The sequence below is a fragment of the Sceloporus occidentalis genome, unplaced genomic scaffold, assembly GCF_023333645.1.
Source record: "Sceloporus occidentalis isolate IW3139 unplaced genomic scaffold, rSceOcc1.0.p SCAF_34, whole genome shotgun sequence".
NCBI classification, from domain to species: Eukaryota; Metazoa; Chordata; class Lepidosauria; order Squamata; family Phrynosomatidae; genus Sceloporus; species Sceloporus occidentalis.
The window spans coordinates 8,077,868-8,097,693 of record NW_028317014.1 but is presented as its reverse complement, the minus strand read 5'-3'; the positions used below and the strand labels follow the sequence as shown (position 1 = coordinate 8,097,693).

Sequence of the window (19,826 nt, the reverse complement as noted above, 5' to 3'; positions counted from 1 at the left end):
CCCTTCCCCTGAGGTATTCCTCCTAAACCACACACAGTCCTCCTGCTCCTCATATAAGAAATCTCTCTCTATACACATGATTCAGGCTGCCAAGTCAATTATATCCAGATTTTGGAAGACCCCGGGTCCTCCGCCCATCAGCGCCTGGATATCCAGGGTCAACTTTATCTCCCAGCCTTCGTTTCCTTACCTCCCGCCGCCTGCTGACCTTGGGTGTCGGGCCCGCCCCCTTGGTTCTCCTCCGCTGCCACCGCCTCTATGCGTATTGCCCTCCTAGGCCCCTCAAGACCTCCCCCATCCATGTCCATCTATGGTGACAGTGTATCTGACAGTTTTGCCAGGCAGTGTGTTTTATTTTTATTTTTTCCTGGTTTATGTTTTGGTTTCTGATTTCCTGGTGTGCATCTTCGCTATGTCATACCTTTCGCCGTTCGACATCTTGCCTGCGCTTTCATTACGTTAGTTTGCGTTGCTTAAGTTGCCGGAGGCTCTGGTATGCCGTTCATATGCGACCCTGATCTGCTCTCTACTGCCGTGTTATTCTGCTCTCTGGGTCACTCATGGTAGGATTACTGATCTTGTATTACAGTGTGCATATTGTTCATTGTTTTTATGGTACTTCTGTGTGTTTTACTATGTATATTTTCAATAAAGGCGAATTGAACAATATACAGATTCTGAGACCAGCTCAACTGACATGGGTCAAAACTTAATAGCTTGCCCTACGTTGAGATGGCTCTAAATTGTTACCTTGTTATGCAATTACTGATTCAAGTGATAAGGAGACTCAAAAGTGCAAAATTTCCATTGCACAAGAGAAACAACAGCCTCAGACGCACCTTGTGGCCTTTGTATGTGAACAGAACTTGTCATTTTCAAGGCACAATGGCAAGGAACCCATTCTACACTCCTCAAGAGGCTTCAAGATAATGGCACTGGCTTAACCGAGAATGCACAATACTTATTAGCTTCTCCTAAGCGAAATGTGGTTTGAAATGTGATTACACAGTGGATTTAAAGTGGACATGTCACTTCCCAAAAACCTATAATTTTCGGCTTAGCACAAACGAGATGCATAAGTAAAGAGTTTTTACATCAACTTATTACCAATAAACCAACACGCATGTAATAGAAATCCTCCTTATATTATTAGTACCAGTATGATTATTCTTAGTTCTGAAGGCCTAATAAGGAGAGAAGACGAGGGAGACAAGTTGTGATGTAAATACGTGACACGGGAAGCAGGTTTAGCTAAGCTGAGCCACAAGCCTATATATGAAAGGCAGACCATTGCAGGGATCAAATGACCACGGGTTTGATTATTCATTATACACCATTTAAATAATTCTAAAACGCTTGTTTGTCATCCTCCTTTAGTGTTAAGGTTAAAGGCAACATGTAGCAAAATCATTTCATTTATTAATGCCTTTCTGTAAATGTGCGACAGCCTACTGCTTACCAAATTGGGATGATTTACAATGCATTTTTGATGATTAATGACTGAATTCTTAAAATCCCTCCAGATCAATGGTTCCAGCAGGGTGTTTCTGTTGAAATGATTCAGCACTCGTGGTAAGATAAAGAAGCCATTAATATTAAGCAGAAATGTTTAAACATTAGTTACTAGCCCAAAGAAAAAGGGATGATCAGCTTTAGACACTTCAAAACCTAGGCTCTAGAATTATCAAACAAGACATTTTTTACAAAAAAAGGCGAAATACGCATGGAACAGCCATTCAGCAGAAGCGGAGGAGGAGGGACACACACCTGGGAGACCAGGGAGCTCTCCCTCATCTATTGGAGTGGGTATCCATGTGTGGAAGAAGAACATGAGCAATGCTTGGCATGGAGTTAGCTATTGTGGACTACAATTCCCATGATGCTTTAAGCGTCTTTGTTGATGCCCCCTCCCTGTCTAGAAAACAGGTCTTCGGAATACACATAATCCTGTCCATCGAGAGACTTTTAAAGACAGCTATGTGAAATTATTTGGGAAAAATGTTCTGATGAGAAAAATGATGAATATATTTTTGTGGTGATAAAGCTCAGATGAGATTAACATTGGATAACAGCAAAACAAATTGATTGTGATAAGTTATTTTCCGTTTTTCATTTTTTGTCTTTCTTCTTCATTAAAAACCTGCTGGTAGGACGCAGCACGGCACCACATCAAAAGAGAAAACAAAGCCGAATAAAGAAACCTCTTCTACATGCTTTCTTTTCAGAACATAATGTGTAATACATTTCATATAGAGATTTATGATCACGAAAGAAGAAAGAAAAGAGAGAGAAAAAAAAGATTTGTATTATATTCCCCAAGGCAGAGAAGCGTATCAGTCCTTCTCTAAATGCATTAGGAATGAAAAGACATTATAGAAATCCTGCTTACAAAGAAAACAAAGAACTTTAGTATAAAGCCTCTCTCTAACAGTGCGTTCAGGAGCAACATGAATGAATTTGTGTTATTCTGCAAAATTCTCAGCATCGCTAGAAAATGACTGTGCCGGAGCATTTTTATAGAGAGTAAGGGTTTTAGAAGTGGCTGTAGAATGCCAATTGACATCCTTATGGAACAGGACACACTAAAAGGAGCTCAGAAGGTGGGAAAGGTGAAAGAGAAGCAGGGCAAGGTCTGCACATTTGCTAAATACAGCATCACTTCATTACATATTCACAATTTTAGATGTGTTACGCGCCAGCAGTAACATTTTAGGTTCAACGGGTGCTTAGCCTCAGCGACTTGTCACACGTGAATGTGAAGAACTCTTCATTGCTTTGATCCCCACCTACTCTCCTGAATGTAACACTTTTAAAATAATAAATGCAACAATGAAAACATCATTCCCAGTACTGCTGAGTTCATGTGGCCTTATCACATTTAAGTAAAATTTTACCTCCATTTGTATTTGTCATGTGAAACAAGAGCAGACGCTTATAGGCATACCTGGGAACTCGTGGGCTCTGGCTATCCAGAGCCTACCCCTTGCGGGACGTGGCCCGGACTGCCCGCTGACGTTACTGATGGTAGCTCAACACTGACAAAAGGGACCACAGGCCCTCAAGGTTTTTTAACAGGTTGAAGAATGCATATAACAGGACGAAACATTTTAACATCCGATGTTTGTTGGCGATGCTGCTTGAGACACTAAACTGTCCCTTTAAACCTTCAGAGGAACTGATAAAACAGATCTGCTAAGACTTTGTTTTACAGTATACAGCTACATCATGGATCCTACCATTAATACTTTTACTACTAGCTTGAATTGCTCTGTAGTTATCCTCATCATTTCTAACCTATCACTTTACCTTCTTGCCTTGGTATGGATCACATTAATTACAAGCTGGCAATTGACCCTGTACCTCTGCCAGCGATGACCTTGTCCTTAGAACCTCGTTCATTAGTTATTGACATTTTTAAAATCAGAGCACTTAATTATATGTCTACAGTAAGGGAAACTTGTATTTGTGCTTTATTGGCAAATGAAGCCAGCCCAGCATTCTAATTTGATGCTGACATTAAGAACACAGGTCAGGCAGCAAATTGGAAATACGGGCTAAATTAAAATGCTCATTTTTTTTCCTGCTACTTCAAGTGTAACTTAAAAATGGTTACAAAAATGTGTTTTAACAAAAAAACATTGTCTTCGCCTAAACATACTTTTTGAAATACATTTTAGCTGTTCAAGTAGATTTCAGAATATTTTTAATGCAATGAACAGTTATTAGGACCCCAGGAGCCAGACGGCATTGGCTACTAAAATGTTACTGGCTGGTCCTGCATTCTTTGAGCACTTTATGGACATACTTCTTGTCTTGAAAATCAGCTTGAATCCTAAATTGTACACTTTTTTGCCAAAACAAAATGTATATGGGCAGAAAAGATCACAGTTTGAGGACAGCATATAAAAACTAACACAAGAGCAGAAGTATGGGTATGGGATTATTGAAGGGCTAGAGGTGGTAAAGGCAACAAGGAGCAGGTATCAGTGGAGCTACGGAAAATATGGCAGGTCAGCTAAGAGGAGTGGTAGGGAGAGGGGTGGCATGGACCAGAAATATGGAACCCGGGCAGAAGCATGCAGACATGGAGAATGGTCTAGCGAAGAAAGAGGACAACAAACAGAATGGGTTCAATAGTAAGAATAACAAAAAGAGTGGCCAAGAAGAAGAGGTCCCTAAGTTGTACTGCACATAGAGGGAGAGATCATTTGGGACCAAAGACCTAGGCAGGAGTCTGATTAGGAGCATTTATAGGGTGAGGAGCCAGCTGGGAGCACAGATAGATAATGGGGTTGAACAGGAGCACATAAAAGGAGAGGAGATAACCAGGCATAATGTTAGAGGAATTGGCCAGGAGCACACATGAACCAGTCAGCAGTACTCAAAGAACAAGACTCAGCCAGAATGGCCGAAGCTCGAGGTGTTATTAAGTCCCCTGGGTGGTCCATACTAAGTGTTCTTATTTTGATCTAATTTGCTCCTTTTGGCAGGCTGGTGTTAGGCAATTTCTGTAATGCTAGCCAGATGGCTGAGGTCAGTAACAACATTCTTTATTTATTTTTTTTATCTTCCCTTATGATTGCACTTCTGTTTCTTTGCATGTATTTCACAGATTTATACCATTTTTAATTAAAATGCCTTTTGGTTGGGAAAAAAAGAAATAGGTTGAACCTCCTTCGGAGTTTGGAATAGGACCCACCTTCTATTTTTGCTCCATAAGGCTATTGTTTTCTTTGCCTTGTACCTCAGACTTAGAGAAAAGAGAAAGCTCCCAGAACATTTACGAGCTCTCTTTATTTCCTTTCCTTGTCTCCTCTGTTGGATTTATCTGACCTCCTGCTTCCCACAGTATTATTTATGTGGATCTGTGGTCGTCCCTGGGCATCATACGGGCCTCAACAAACATTATGGCACCTGAGTTTAATTTTAGGTGATTATCTGCTAAACACCTTTACTGTTAAGGGTATTTCTATGCAACTTGATACAGCCGCCCAATGCTGTTCTACTTCCAAACAGACGTCCATCCTTAGCAACAAACAGGAACTAAACCTAACCAAAGCATCACATTTCTGATTATTGTTTTCCATCAACAGCACCTTGAGAGCAGCTGCAAAATTAACCAAGTTAATTTCAGCAAAATGATCATTGACCTCTTTAAACGAAGAATCTCGAAAAACAAGACCTTGTTTTTTCAGCCAAATTGTCTCTTCTCATTTGTTTTATAAGAATAATTAGTAAATACGTTAATTATAATCACATTAGGCCCTCAGGTTTGCACTTAGAAACATACACACATTTCCATTCAATTATAATTCGATTACTGCCTGTGACTTGTGCCATGGACAACCGGCAACAAAAAAAACTATGTCTCAGCTATGCATTTCCCAGCAAAATGTGATGTGATGCTTTCTGTAACACATTAACTAATGTCCTTTATACACCAACAAACACATACAGACAAAAAACACTAATAATACTAATACTAAGAAACATAATTACAAAGTTCTATTATACAGTTTCCCTTTAAATATGACCATGGCCTGGATGTCGGTGGGTGTTCCTGCTGCGATCAGTGAGCGGTCCTGCTGCTGTCAGGCGTGTCAAGACCCTGCTTCCGTGACCCAGAGGATTCGGGTCTTGACCTGGACAACTGGAGAGGCAGTGCTCCTCCTGGAGTTCTCCAGGCCAAACCCAGAGAATTCCAAGATATGAATATGAAGCAGAAACCACTCAAAGAAGGAAGAGGAACTCATTAGCAATATAGTACAAAGAGTGAAAATGTGTGACATCAGCAGTGACCAGCCAATCCAAGCTTAGTTCATATTTGACACCATATTCCCAGGATGCTTCAAAGTCTTAAATAACCAAAGGGCATGTTACAAAATCATACCTCCAACATTTCTGGTGTCCAAATTGGTATACGTGTGCTCAACAGTGTAATTACTTTTGGCGCTGCCCAAACCCTGAGTCAGAACAGTGCCCGCTCTACAGCCACCAACTTTGTTTTAAAGGTTCACAGTGTCTATGGAGGCTATGGCGAGCAGCCTCTATTTTGTAAATGCGCGGGTTGGGGAGCTCCCTGTTACTGGGCCATGGAGCAGCACACCCTAAGCCTAGTCCAGGATATGTCACTGACTGTGTTGGAATGAGAAAGAAGTAGATGGGTCAGTGGTAGGAGTTGGCAGGGTCATTGGCATGGCCACCCACCCAATGAGGGAGCTGCAATGGAGGCCTGTGCTGTTCAAGGAAGTCCCATAAGCACCACTACCCACAAAAACAGTGAACTACACTGGACAGCAGTTCATTCAGAACGTATTAAGCATGCAACAGAATCATAGAACATTTTCTATAAAATAAAGTACTCCTACTGGTGAGGTTCAGCAGTATATAGGTTCTGGGGTACATGCAGCTGTTAATTTAGATATTAGGAATTTTATTAGTATGGTGCTTAATACTAAATCAGTGCGAAACTCTAAAGGTTTTTAATTAATTCCATAGTGGTGGGTATATTCTAGTTTAATTTTATGGTAACAGATGCACACAGAATTTATTCATTTTGTCCTTATAATTATCAGTAAACACAGGCCTGTGATAAAGTGCCTTAGGCCAACTGGATTTGTTCTTCATCACTGGTTAGTGGCCCAGTCATTCTGTAATAATATAATATTTTTTTTAGATTTTATTGCTAGACCAATTTGTTCATGCTCCTGATTTACTGAAAACAGACAACAGTGTTGAACAACTTTAACCACCTTGTTTCTCTTAAAATTTAGATTCTAAAGTCCCATTAAAACAGCCATCTTAATGTCATGTTCTAAAGATCTGCACGATTAATCCATCTCCCCATTTAAGTTGCTGATAGTTTGTGATTGGTCCTGGCAGCCTATGTAAGGGTATGGTCAGCAGAAGGGAGCTAATACTAGGTTACTAGGTGTCCACTAATGTATCCCTCAAGTGCGACGGTATATATGTATATATTTACTACCATTTAAAAGTTTGGAGTAACAAATTTCCTTGATTTTTTTTAAAGCATTTTGTCTATTAAAATAACACGAAACGGATCAGAAATAATTACTGTAGCTGGAGGCGGCTGATTTTTAATGGAATATCTACATAGGTGCACGGAGGCCCTTTATTACTCTCATTGCTCGAGTGTTCCAATGGCACGTTGTGTTGGCTAATCCAAGGTTAAAAGGCTAATTGATCATTAGAAAATCCTTTTGCAATTATGTTACAGCTAGAAATTTCCTCGTTAATGACCCCATACTTTTGTTATATACACACACAATTATAATGTGTAATGTGAAATATACTTCCACGAGAATCTTGCAAGTTATTGCTTACCACTACACCAATAAAAGATTAACACGCTCTCCAAAAACTCCATAAAAACTAACAAGATTTTAATATCGGAGTACAACGAATCGTTCTCTGCCTGAATGCTAACAGTGCACATGTTCTAACCTCAGAACTACCTTAGGGAAATCAAATGTTGAAAATAGCATTAAGTTTTACAAAGGAGAAAACAGCATCTGTTTGAAATGTCATCCAAAGGATAACACACTGAGCTTGTCATTTACTGGGCAGGTAAAGATGGAAACTGTCCATTTATTGCAACATCAACGGCTATATCTGGAATAGAAATGTGATGTACGTCCCTTGTATTTACAACATACATATATATAACTTTTAATTTACATAAATCAATGCTAAACGGTGATTTCATCCGCAATGCCATTTCAGTACAACATATGTTTGTTAATTTTAAATATGTTTAAAATAGACTAGCGTAAAAACACACTACCTACAACTATATTAATCAGCGCACATCTGTTTATTCCAACACAATGGGCAACCTCCAGTGTCAAATCCTCTGCCGAGACGCAAGGAGATGTTAGTAAATGCCTGTAAATGTTCTGGACCGGTACACCAGATCCAGTATGTAGCCCAGCACAATGTGATCCAACAGATCTTTTACACGTTATCTTAACGGAAACCAAAAGTATGTTTTATGTGCTATTCTGTTTGACTTAACTGCGATAGAATATCATCAGACTTATAAAGAGCCACTCATACTTATCCTAAAACATTCATGAAACTGACGATTGTATCAGATGCTGTATCTATTTTCTGAATAAGTTCCCGTGCATTAAACAGACATGACCCTATAAGCCAGTAGCCCTAAGTCTTTTTGACTGGATCGCCGAAGCGGAATAACAATATAAAGCTGGTACCCGCTGCAATGTGCGTTTCAGAAACAGTAAAGTCCTTACTATAAAGAGAACAGGCCAAAGCTGCGTATAAGCATGACCTCTGACCCCTGCAGACAGTCTTCTTCATTCCATTGACCAGGCTCAGATGATGTTCATTTTTTAGTCTTTTAAGGTTCAGCTTGTGCCTCAGTCTAGCCAGCTCAACCACATCTCATGAATCTATTTACCATTATAGTAAAGCCATGATCCTTCTCCTTACATAAATAACGCTGGAGCCCAAGCAGCAGTTTTATAAAAGTTTTATGCACGTTTCGTAATCTGGTAATAAGCTCATGAGTAGGCACCAGATCAACGCGTGAGTCCACTCACTGTTTCTTATCCTGTATGGGCTTTGGAGTACACTGTCCCCACTGTGAAATTATAATAAACCTTCACGACGATCTTATGAGTGCTTGTCTCATTCACCGTTTGATTATATTGGACATGGGCCGCTAAAAATCTACAGCTATGTCATCGTTGGTTTTCCTTTTAATTGCCTCTACTGGGGTGTCTCTGAGATCTTGGGGGTACTTGTCCAACCAATACCATAATACAGTAGCATACCGGGGGGGGGGGTCCACACTGGACATATGTATTAGAGTAATGTAATTAATGCTTTTCATATTGTACAGAATTTCAAACAATGTACAATGAAGCAAAAAAAACAAAAAAACTATAAAAAATATGGGCTGTATGGATTTTACTGCCCCCAAAAACACGCTGAGTGCTATTTTTAATTTCTAGCTCACTGAGCCGCCATGTTGACAGCCAAAAAGCAGTTTGAAAATCTGCTAATTGAAGCTTCAATGAAGTAAAAGAAAAGGTGAAAATAAGTTATGCTAAACTGTTATTTATATAATTAGTTTGGACTGCGAGTCAATTTTCTTTGGCAAGCGAATGCTTGGAAAACTGATTCAATAGTTCAAGCTCGGCATTACCCTACGTCTCTGCCAGAATTCAGAAAGACAATGGAAATCTACGATGATGTTCATTTTTTAGTCCTTTAAGGTTATGGTCCCCCCCCCCAACTCTGTGGAGATAATTTGTAAATTTCCATTACGATGGCATTACCTGCAGTAAAGCAGTTTAGAAGAATTATAAAATACCTCTCAGAAGAGTAAACAGTGATTGGATTGCATCATTAAGCTAAATTACATTTTATGCATCACAGTATCAATAGCAAGGAAAGACCATAAAAATAATTATTCCTGTCTTTTTTCCCCCCCTTTTTTTTTTGTTGCTATCTTTTCAAACACACAACCAATTTTCCACTAATTCTAAACAATGCAAACAAGCCTTTTCGTTAACTTATGACCAAAGACTGACAATAGTGTGTGCTAAACAAAAAACATAAAGAATCTGACAGAATATTAAAAAGCTTCAGTGTATAAGTCTATGTCGTCTTGTGGACACTTGAACGCCAAAGTAATCTTCAACGAATGTTCTTCAAGTACGTATCACCATAGCTGAAGTGGAACCACTTTATATCATTACGCTGTAACCTACATATATATATATAGCTGTCTTGTCCACAGAGTGACTTAAAGGAGAAGTCCATCCTTAATAAGTCTTATCTAAATTTTTGTAACAAACTTCCTTTATCTGTAGGCCTGGAGGCTGCCATTGTTGTCAGTCATGGGATTTTTTAGGTGACTTTCCCACACTGACATACCTGGGAACTGTCTGGGTTTGGCCCGGAAAACTCACGCTCCCTGCTCATTTCCCCTTTAAATGGGGGTGTTTCTGGCAATATGAGCAGGAGTGCCCACTGACGTCGACAGGAATGCCCACTAACATCAGCGGGACCGTCCACCGCCAGTGGGTAGTCTTGGCCGCGTCTCGCAAGGGTAGGCTCAGGGTAACCAGAGCCCACAAGTTTCCAGGTATGCATATTAAGCTGATTCTTGATGGCAATGCTAATGAAGTCCGTGCTTCCATAGACTTTCATTAGTCAGAGTAACAGAGAGCCATTCCATTGTTTAACATAGGCAGAATGATAAGGCATTTGTCTAGTAGATTGGGCTAAGATAACAGAGTAAAAATGAAAACATCACCATTTTTGAAAACGTATTTTTTCTTTCTGATACATTATTTAAAAAATTGTAGAAATAAGTTTTTAAGGCTTTGGAAGATGTTTTATGTCACCGCTTTTCAACAGGCATCTTTCTGACGACTTCTAACTAGCTCTCAAGTGATTTGCATACTTCACTCAAGAGAAGGTTGTTGATATGGGTTTACTAACTAGGTTTGTATCCGTCAGCCGTAAAATTATTTTCCTTCTTTTTTTATAGTCCCTAAAATACTTACATTTCTTACATTTTTGTAGCAGCTCCCAAAATGAACAATTACAAGTAGCTCACATTGAAGTAACAGTATTTACAACAATTATATAGTGGCAATCATTTATAAAAATATTTTTGGCTTCCTGAAGGAAATCAGATATTTTTTTCAGGCCAGCAGAGACAAAATTCCAGGGATAAATTTTTAAATATTTATTTTAATTTATTTTGTTTATTTTCAGCACTTTTTATGCATAGTTTCACAATATGGTTTGTGCGTAGCGCTTGTTCTCATGGAATTTGCTCTTCAAGTAGCAAAACATTCTGATGCTTACACAAGGCAACTGGCCAAACACAAAACAGAAGAGGCAAAAAATGGCTCAACAACTAAAAAAATATTAGGTGGGGGGCAGGGTGTTGGAAAACCATCATATGTAATATAATGCCCCCCCCCATATGTCTGCATGAACAGAAAGCACTCAATGGGAACACATTATTGCAGTGATTGGCTGTTTTGGATTTTTTTTACACATAAAGATTGCGTATTATAGTATTTACAATTAAATGTAATCCGCATGGCGGGGCTATGGGACGATGTCCCTTTAACATTTCAGAATGAAAAATGGAAAAGCAGATTATGTTTTAATGAGATTATTCAGACTGATTACATATCCTGTAAGATCATTAGGCAGTAAAAAAATGTTGTTTTGCCAGACAGGCTAGGTGCATGTATAAAAGCACTGAGAGCAACATTTTGGCCCGAGGGTTCGCAGTTGGACAGCCTGGATTTGGCCATCAGTACCATCCCAATCACCGCCACCCGTATCACTTTGCTGTTGTTGATGTTAAACTAAATCCAATTACAATGCAAGCAGCAAAACACTTCTCTTCAGTACCGGGCAAAGGATCATTTGTATGGCGCGCAATTATCTTCCACTCATATCAAAACACAAATGACTTGTTCACGTCAACCTTTGATTTGGAAATGTTATAAAGCAAACGGTAGGTTTTCTATCTCTGTAGCTGTATTCTCACGAAATGAACCAAAGGGAGGAAAAAAATCACAATATATATTACAGTCTTGGAAGAACCTGTTAAGAGTATTGATTTTTGCATTAATCAAAATGAGTAACTGGGAATTAAACAGAATATAACACAAGCCAGAGCAGCACGGAAAAAATATTTGGATTTGTTATCCACCCCTATGTAACCAATTAACTGCAACTCTCACAATCCTCAGGGACTCTGGCATATTGCAGCCATATTCCAATAGGTAGAGACTTACAGGTTAAATACGATAAATAAATATATATTTTTGACTGTTAATTGTCCCCGACGGCCCCAGTAAAGAAGAATCCATGTTAAAGTACTTCAATATGCATTCTTTAAAGAGACTTGACTTGAGGTGGCAGCTGCAGGTATAGAGCTGCTCACTTCCTCTGTGGTCTGATGATCCTTGCCCCAGATTGGCTGCTGGAAGCAGCCAATCGGTGGCAGGAAAGCGCTCCCACTGAAATCAACGCTTGACTGGTGGTAGGTATATCAGCAGAAGTGTTTGGTCAAATATATCTCCAGCGGAGAAAATATCTGTAGATCCAATCACCTTCTCCTGTGCTTGGAAGCCATAGTAGAATTCTCCTTGACAAATTGCTTGTAATTTTAAATCGTTGTGTCTAGCTACGTATTACATAAATGAAAGTCCCTTTTAGACATATGCAAATTTTGACTCAATAGTACATTGATTCCCTGATCCCTTCTTGCTCTACAAGAGAAGATATCATTGATTAGAGACCTTTCATCTGCTATACTGTAAGTCGGTATTTTGTGGCATCATTTTTTTTTTAGCTTCTTGTAACACATGCAAGCTGGTCTTCAGAAAGACGAAACAAAACGTACTTGAACAAATTTTTATTTATTTAAATTTTTAATAAGCACTCAATGTTTTTGAGCATCAAAGATAATCTGAAAAAGAAAATAAAAAAGGGTATTTATGTCTCGCAGATTCAGGCTGGCACTAATAAATTACAAAAAAAAGAAGAAATTAAAGATTTACATTAATAAACAATACAACGTTCTAAGGTTAAAGAGAAGAACAAATGGTAATTGGTTTCATGTTCCGTAAAATATTTACTGAGTCTTCCGAGTGTATTTCTAACCAGTCAAAACAGCAATCGTGGAAATTTTTATAAGCCTGCGATAATAAATACTGCAAGTGTAGCGGATTACTTCTCGATTAGGCCTGGGTAAGAAAAATACATCTTTGCAAATGATATTAATAGATCAGGTGTGTGTCGTTGATGTAACGCAGAACAGATGTTAGCTCCGGAGTGAAATATGGAACAACGGCACGCAGGTACAAAGGCTAACGGGATATTAAGCACATTCAATTTTGACTGCATTGCGTACATAATCCTGCACAAGTGTTATTATGTACAAATGAATACGTTCCCCTTTTAAATATCTCAATCCATTGTTTCCAATACAAAGCTTGGAGTCTGAAATATTTTCTAAAAGGAAATGCTTTATTATGCACACTGTATAAAGGAAAACGTGCCACGTTTAATAAATGACTGAGGCTATATACGGTATATATATATATATATATGACTGAGGCTATATACGGTATATATATATATATGACTGAGGCTATATACGGTATATATATATATACTGTATATCTGCAACAGAAAAACCACAACACACCCAGGTAAAGGTTAAAGGACAATGTCAAAGGAGCAGTATATGCGAAATACAGCACATATATGTGCGTGTGCTTATGTTACGTGTGCTATGACATTTTTTTGGTTATTAGGCCATAGTCTGCTGTGGCCACCGTGTCCCCTGTATATAAATGTATTATTATTACCTTTTATTTATTAAGCGCCAACAAATTACGAAGCTCTGTACAAACTAGCCTTATGGAGTGGTGGGCTTATGTGGGCCTTGCTCGAGAGCTTACAATCTAAGGGAATATAATAGTAGACACCTCCCTTGAGAAAGGAGATCTGCATGGAGCATCGGTATGTGTCCGCGTGTATTTTTACTTTAAAAAAATTCGGTATAAGCTTTCTGATTAGCTTAGATAGGTGTTCTAGGTCTTTCTCTTTCATGATAAATGTATATTTTTGAACTGATTGAGAAACTGTTCCTTTATGTCATTTGCACCCTTTACTTTTTGGACTACCTGTGGCCTACTTTTGTTATGTGTGACCTTCTGGTAATTACCTAATTTCTGTGAAATTACATAGTTACCTGGATTTCTTCCATTCTCCTGACTGCTGACTTTCCGTTGCACTTGTTCATTAAATGACAGACTGCATTCACAAAGAAAACAGCGAAACGTGCATTAAAATGTATTCCGGTGGAAAGTTTGAAAAGTGGTTGCCATGTTAATAAGACCCCTTTTCAAACATTGTACCAAAATCCCCCTAATATTCATAGCGGCCGGTTTCTGATTTGACATGGTCGACAAGAATATGAAACATAGCAAAAAAATAAATAAAAAGTCAAAGGTAGCTTCATTGCCACTCGGCACCCGCAACGTTAATTCGGTGACGAGACATAGGCCAGAGTTGGCACAAAATCCTTAATAATTCATTAGACATCCTAGATCTTCTCACGTCTTTCCTACAAACATTTGCTGTATAAACCAGATTAAAATACCCAATTATTTCAATTTTTGTTCTTTGCCCTTCTCTCTCTTTTTTTTTTTTTAAGTAATTCTGCAACAATCCACAGCAGTTAATTTGAGCAGATTCTGCGGCGAAGTGCCATCTCCATCATTACAGTTGCTGCAGAAAGTATATTAATGCAAGGGATTGCACACTAAGGTCTAATCCATTTGATGTAAATCAATGCATTGCACATTTAAATGGCTCTGCTTTGCTTCAGAAAAGTACATTGAAGTGATTCATTAGCCACTGAGCTGCTCACGAGAAATAGAGCAATTCTCTTAGGCATGGCGCTGCATCTCCGCTAGTCACATTTAAACAGCAATCAGATCTACTAATAAGTCCTTTTTCTGGCATTTATATCATTGAGGTACATGATTCTTGACAATCCTGATTATATTAATGAGGGAGAAATTCATTCGGGGTGATCTAAGTACAGACGTAAAGCAGGAGTTAGCAGATATACTAATGCCATAACCCAGCGCCATTAGTAAAAGCACTTAACTAGTATTTGGCAATACAGCAAATCAAACCCTTCATAAAAAAAAATCAGGCATGTCGATCATGGAGTCATGGAGTGAGTTCGTGAATTACAGACTCCAATAATGAGAAAATCACTATACGGAATATGAGCGGTGATCTTAGCAAATGCTAGGTCATGGCTGCCAGATGGATTTCTCGACGTTATTAACGTTAAACGATTCCAACCAATTTGGTTCCACAAATGGACAATGCCACAAAAATGGTGAGTGCTAATTTTTTCTGTTCTTGTGCATAATTAGAGAGTTATTCGGTACGTGGCCAGCAACAACAACAAGAACATACAAAAGAAAAGACGCACAGCTGTATATAAGAGAGGAGATTTAAATAGACATGCTTGGTTACCATATTGAGTTGATTATATAGAATACTACATTATTCACGTTTAAGATTGTTCCACTATTCAGTTGTAGAGTAAATCAGGTAATGCAGGTGGTGGCTATCTTAGGTCTAACTCAGGGCCATTCCGACAGCCACTCCCCAGGATCTTCCACACGACACGCATGTTCTGAGCGATGTGACATGATGCCCAGTCACTATCACACTGAAGGACAGATTTCTATTCATTAAGGGCCATTCCAGGAAGCCTGATCATCAGAATAAGTGAGCAAATCCCATTTGACCTTAATAATAAAAGTATCTGTTTTATTATTTTGTGATTTATTTGCAAAAAAGACTTCACCTAAACAGGTGTGACTGAGGATGATGCAAGTTGTAATCCATTAACAGCTGTGTGGCCCACTAGCCACTAGCTAGCCAGACTCCATGCGGCAAGTGCGCCGATTGATTTCACTCTGAGATATTTTTTGCCACTGATTGGCTGCTTCACGCAGCCAATCAATAGCAAGGAATGTCAGACCACAGAGGATGCAAACAGCTGAAACAACAAAGCTACAACTTCTAGGTCAGATAAGTGCTTTATTATTATTATTTTAGTACTTTAATATGCATTCTTCTTTAATGGGTCTGTCCCTTTAACCGATGGTAAATGGTTTAGATCCCAGTCACTAGAATTAGTAATTTTCTTTAAATACATGACTTACTAGGGTCCCTTTTTTAGATCGTTACTTTAGTTCAATTCTTTTTAAATAACATTTTAAAAATAAAGTCTTTAGGAAAATGGCAAAAACATTGAAATATTATAATCTCACGAATCGTGTTTTAAAATGTAAATGTTGTTGTTTTTTTTTAATTCTTTTTTATTCAGTTTTTCACAATTTTAATACAATCACATGAAACAAAGGTCACATAGGAAGCCGAAGAGAAAACCAGCAGATAATTTCCGCAGAACAGTCCTACAGCTTCCAAATAGAAACATTCTTTACAAAAGCAACACCCCCCCCCTTCAACACCCCACTACCCCCCCAACTCCCCCCCAAAAAATAATATTTAAATAGAATCAAAGTAAGTAGAACTCTCAACATGTCAGAAATCAGTGAAATGTCAGACCCGGAGTAATTAGGGAACAGTAAAAATTCTGATCGGTACGTTGACTTTAATTTGTTGAGTGTAAATGTAGTTTTAATATTTGTATAGTATGATGATATATTTCACAATAGCCCGTTTCTGGTAATAATACATACGTAAATACCTTTGAGTGCCCTTTTAATTGTGCATTACTCTTGGTCATTTTTGTGAACAGAAGGCAGGTGCGACGAAGGAATGAACAGAATGATTGTATTAGGTATGCAAACCTGATTGATCTGAAGTCAGTAATCATTATCTATACTTATTGTCAGCAAACTCTTTGGGAGTTAATAGGATAAAGTGTATATTATTGAGTTAACCCTAGCAGAGCCGGTATAGTGTTTTTTTGTTTTTTTTTTATGATTGAAGATATACAGTATATTGATACTAAGATTTATTTTTGCACACACTTGAAAAGCCACATTGCAGTTGAATCCCTGAATACTCTGCTTTCTGGTGGAGGAGATAACTTCAGTGGTTCCCACGGTTGTAGGGGGAAGGAGAAGATACAGCCCTTCTGGCGGCCCTTTGGCCAGGGAAAAAAGGGTTGCATGTGGCCCTACACTAGCAGTTGGTCACCCACAAATTTTCAATTACCGACAGCTTAAGCATTGCTCGTCGGGCCCTTCACGATGCATCTTTTCTATGTGTCTCAAGCTAAAAGGCTTATGTGGTCACCCCAGCCTCATCCTCCACATTCATCTGCACTCATCCCACCAGCCAATCTCACAAAAATAAGATCATAAAAAAAACCTCTTCATACACACAAAACTGTGTAACGGCTTCAAATCGCCATGAGTTATGGGTTGGGGTTTGGTGCCCGTCTGTGACAGTCCATTCCTTCCAGCGGTGATATTCATGTAACTGGGGCAGATTGTCATTCTGATGAGACCCCTACCGTATGCGAGTCACGTAGTGCTGTTAATGCAAAGAACTGATCCTCTTGAAAACTGTGTGCTAAGTGCAGTAAAATGAAGCCACTTAATTACATATAGAAACACACGCGCGCGCCGCTGTGCCAATGTTAAGACAACAGAGTTCTCCCTTCCCAGCCTCAGAAATAATGAAGATTCAGAAGGATAGCCTCATAAATTCACCGGCCTGAAATGAACTCACACAAGGTGCGAGCAAATCATTAAAGGTGTTAATTAAACTCACTGCCGGATGGGCCTTTAAAGCTTCTACCAAAAAGCCCCCTCTAGCAGTGAAAGGGTACCCCTCGCAACAACCTGTTACATAAACTGCCCAGTCACAAATCATTTAACCCATTTTCATTTCAAATTGGTACTGATGACCTTCTCAGTATGTGCAATGAAGCAGGGATATTATGGGGACTGACCTGAGATAAAGACAGCATAATGTACTAAGTGTGAAAAATGACAGAGAACTATAATATTAGCCATTAGTCAGCATTAGAGCTTCTGTCCCATCAGTTCTGCTGAATTTAACACTTTTGCAACTAAATGCAGCTTTACAAAATATCATTAGATATTAGATTGAATGTCCAGACGGTTCTCAGAAATAACGCTTCAATCAGGTAAAATTAGGTCTCGTCTACAATTTTAACGGGGAGACATTTGTCACACGGCACAAAAGTGGGCACGGAAAGTAAAACAGTGGAACAGCACCTTTAATAGACCAAGAAAGTTTCAGAGGTTCCATGTGTACACCTTAAAGCAAACTAATAGAGCACTCAAAGTAATAGTAATAATAATAATAATAATTATTATTATTATTATTGTGATAATAATTAAAACAAATGTGAACATCTATTCACAGGGCTCCTTCTTTATATTTAAAGTCCAATGGTTTATGAAATACGAACAAAATAATTCACCTCTCGGCAATCTTCCAAACAGTACCAGTAGTAGAAGTGTTTTACTAATGCTGTGGAAGGCGTTTCTGACCATAATACCTGAAAAGTACTAAATACTAAGATAACTTAGGATCGATATCCCATCTTGGCTGTTTTTAAATCAATTATATATAATTATTTGCTATTTATATAGCGCCAATAATTTCCGCAGCTCTTCTTACAGTCCATGCGTTCGAAGGAAAGGGTCTGACCAAACTAGAAGCGACAGACTAAGATGAGCCGGTACATTAGGGAAAGAGCGCTCGGCTCGCAAGCTCACATTCTAGAGAATAAATACACACATACACGCACACACACACATGTACAGTATAACACTCCACGATAAGTAATCATATCCAGAATGTTTATATTTATAACACCAGACATTTTAAATTTTAGAATGTTATTTTTATAGTATAATATTCACATGCGATTAAAAAATCCAGTTAACGTTTCCTAAATCCCCTACTTTCAAATCGTTCTGCAACGGTTTATTGTGAAATTTGGGGTCAAATAAAGTGAAAGATTTAGTATATATATATATATATATTAATACATTTTATAATAGTTTTATACATTTTTGACTCCAACCTCTTGGGAGATTCTGCACTTAGAGCCTACAAACACTTCCAGTTTTCCCATGGTCTTGACTTCATACATGTGCGTATTCTTGGCCTGCTGTGGGTCACGTTAAGGGCCTCATGAATCCCAAGAGCTAGGTAGCCAAAACTCCTAAAATTGGCTGACTGGAGCTTACATTTTTTTATAATACACCCGTCTCTATGGAGGCATCCTAGCCTTGGCTCTTAAAAAATAAAGCTGGCTCCTAAGAATGTTCTCCCTTGCTCCTGAATTCCTCAATACTAGCATGTGCCTGTGTGAAGCGATGAGCTCTTTGTTCAGTGTTTGCCACGAGCCCCGCTGGCGTGTGGAACGTAGTCTACACATCATTATATGAAGTTGCCTCCTGCACCGAGGATGCTGAGCGTATGTTAACACACCAGCGCAGGCGGCTTCCAGCCAAACACCTTTAATCGGCTAAATACGTTGTGTTAGAACTTCATATTCCAGACAAATACATTTACAGTGAAAGATGAAATATTTATTACCTCTGGTGTTAATTAGCTCAAAAGATAAAACAAAATCTACTATACATTGCATTTTCTTGTTCTTTAAAGCCTAAACAATGCAAAAAATTACATCAGTAATCCAAATTTTCCTGATTTTTTTCATACTAACCTGCCAGTTACATGCCGGCAGTGAAATGGTTCTAAGTGCTTTCACATCCTTAGAGTGACAAGCTTGAGTAATGTATTAAAATCCTTTCCAGCAATGAACGGGTTAAGCCACAATTTGTAACCTGTCTGCCCTAGCCCAAGATATGCGAGTCTGTAATTAGATCCTAAAATCTATTTTATATATCAAAGCCGGAGTTATGAAATTGTCTAACTACGTAGGTAGACTGATCATTAGTGCATGAGCAACATCATTAAGTATTTGCATTAAACATATGTTTTGCCATTCCCCCCATCCACACTCTGTGCCTGCACAGCTGCATGGCTTATATATGTGCTATATAAAATAAAATGTAATTATTAAAAATAAAAAAACATTGTTTCAGTGAATAAAAACATATTTCATAAAATATTATTATTATTATGATTATTATTAATTTCAGTTGTATAAGAGGCTTCAAGTTTGAGGATGGGTTGCTCTCATTTCTACACCAGTTACCTGCCAATTAGAAGAAGGCCTTGGACAT

The 19,826-nt window shown here is 38.5% G+C and overlaps 1 protein-coding gene across 1 annotated transcript in view; it reads right to left on the bottom strand.

Annotated features, from left to right (window-relative positions):
• The window catches only part of HS6ST2 (heparan sulfate 6-O-sulfotransferase 2), a 120,969-nt gene that overhangs the window by 99,785 nt on the left and 1,358 nt on the right, over window positions 1–19,826 (bottom strand). The window lies entirely within an intron of this gene.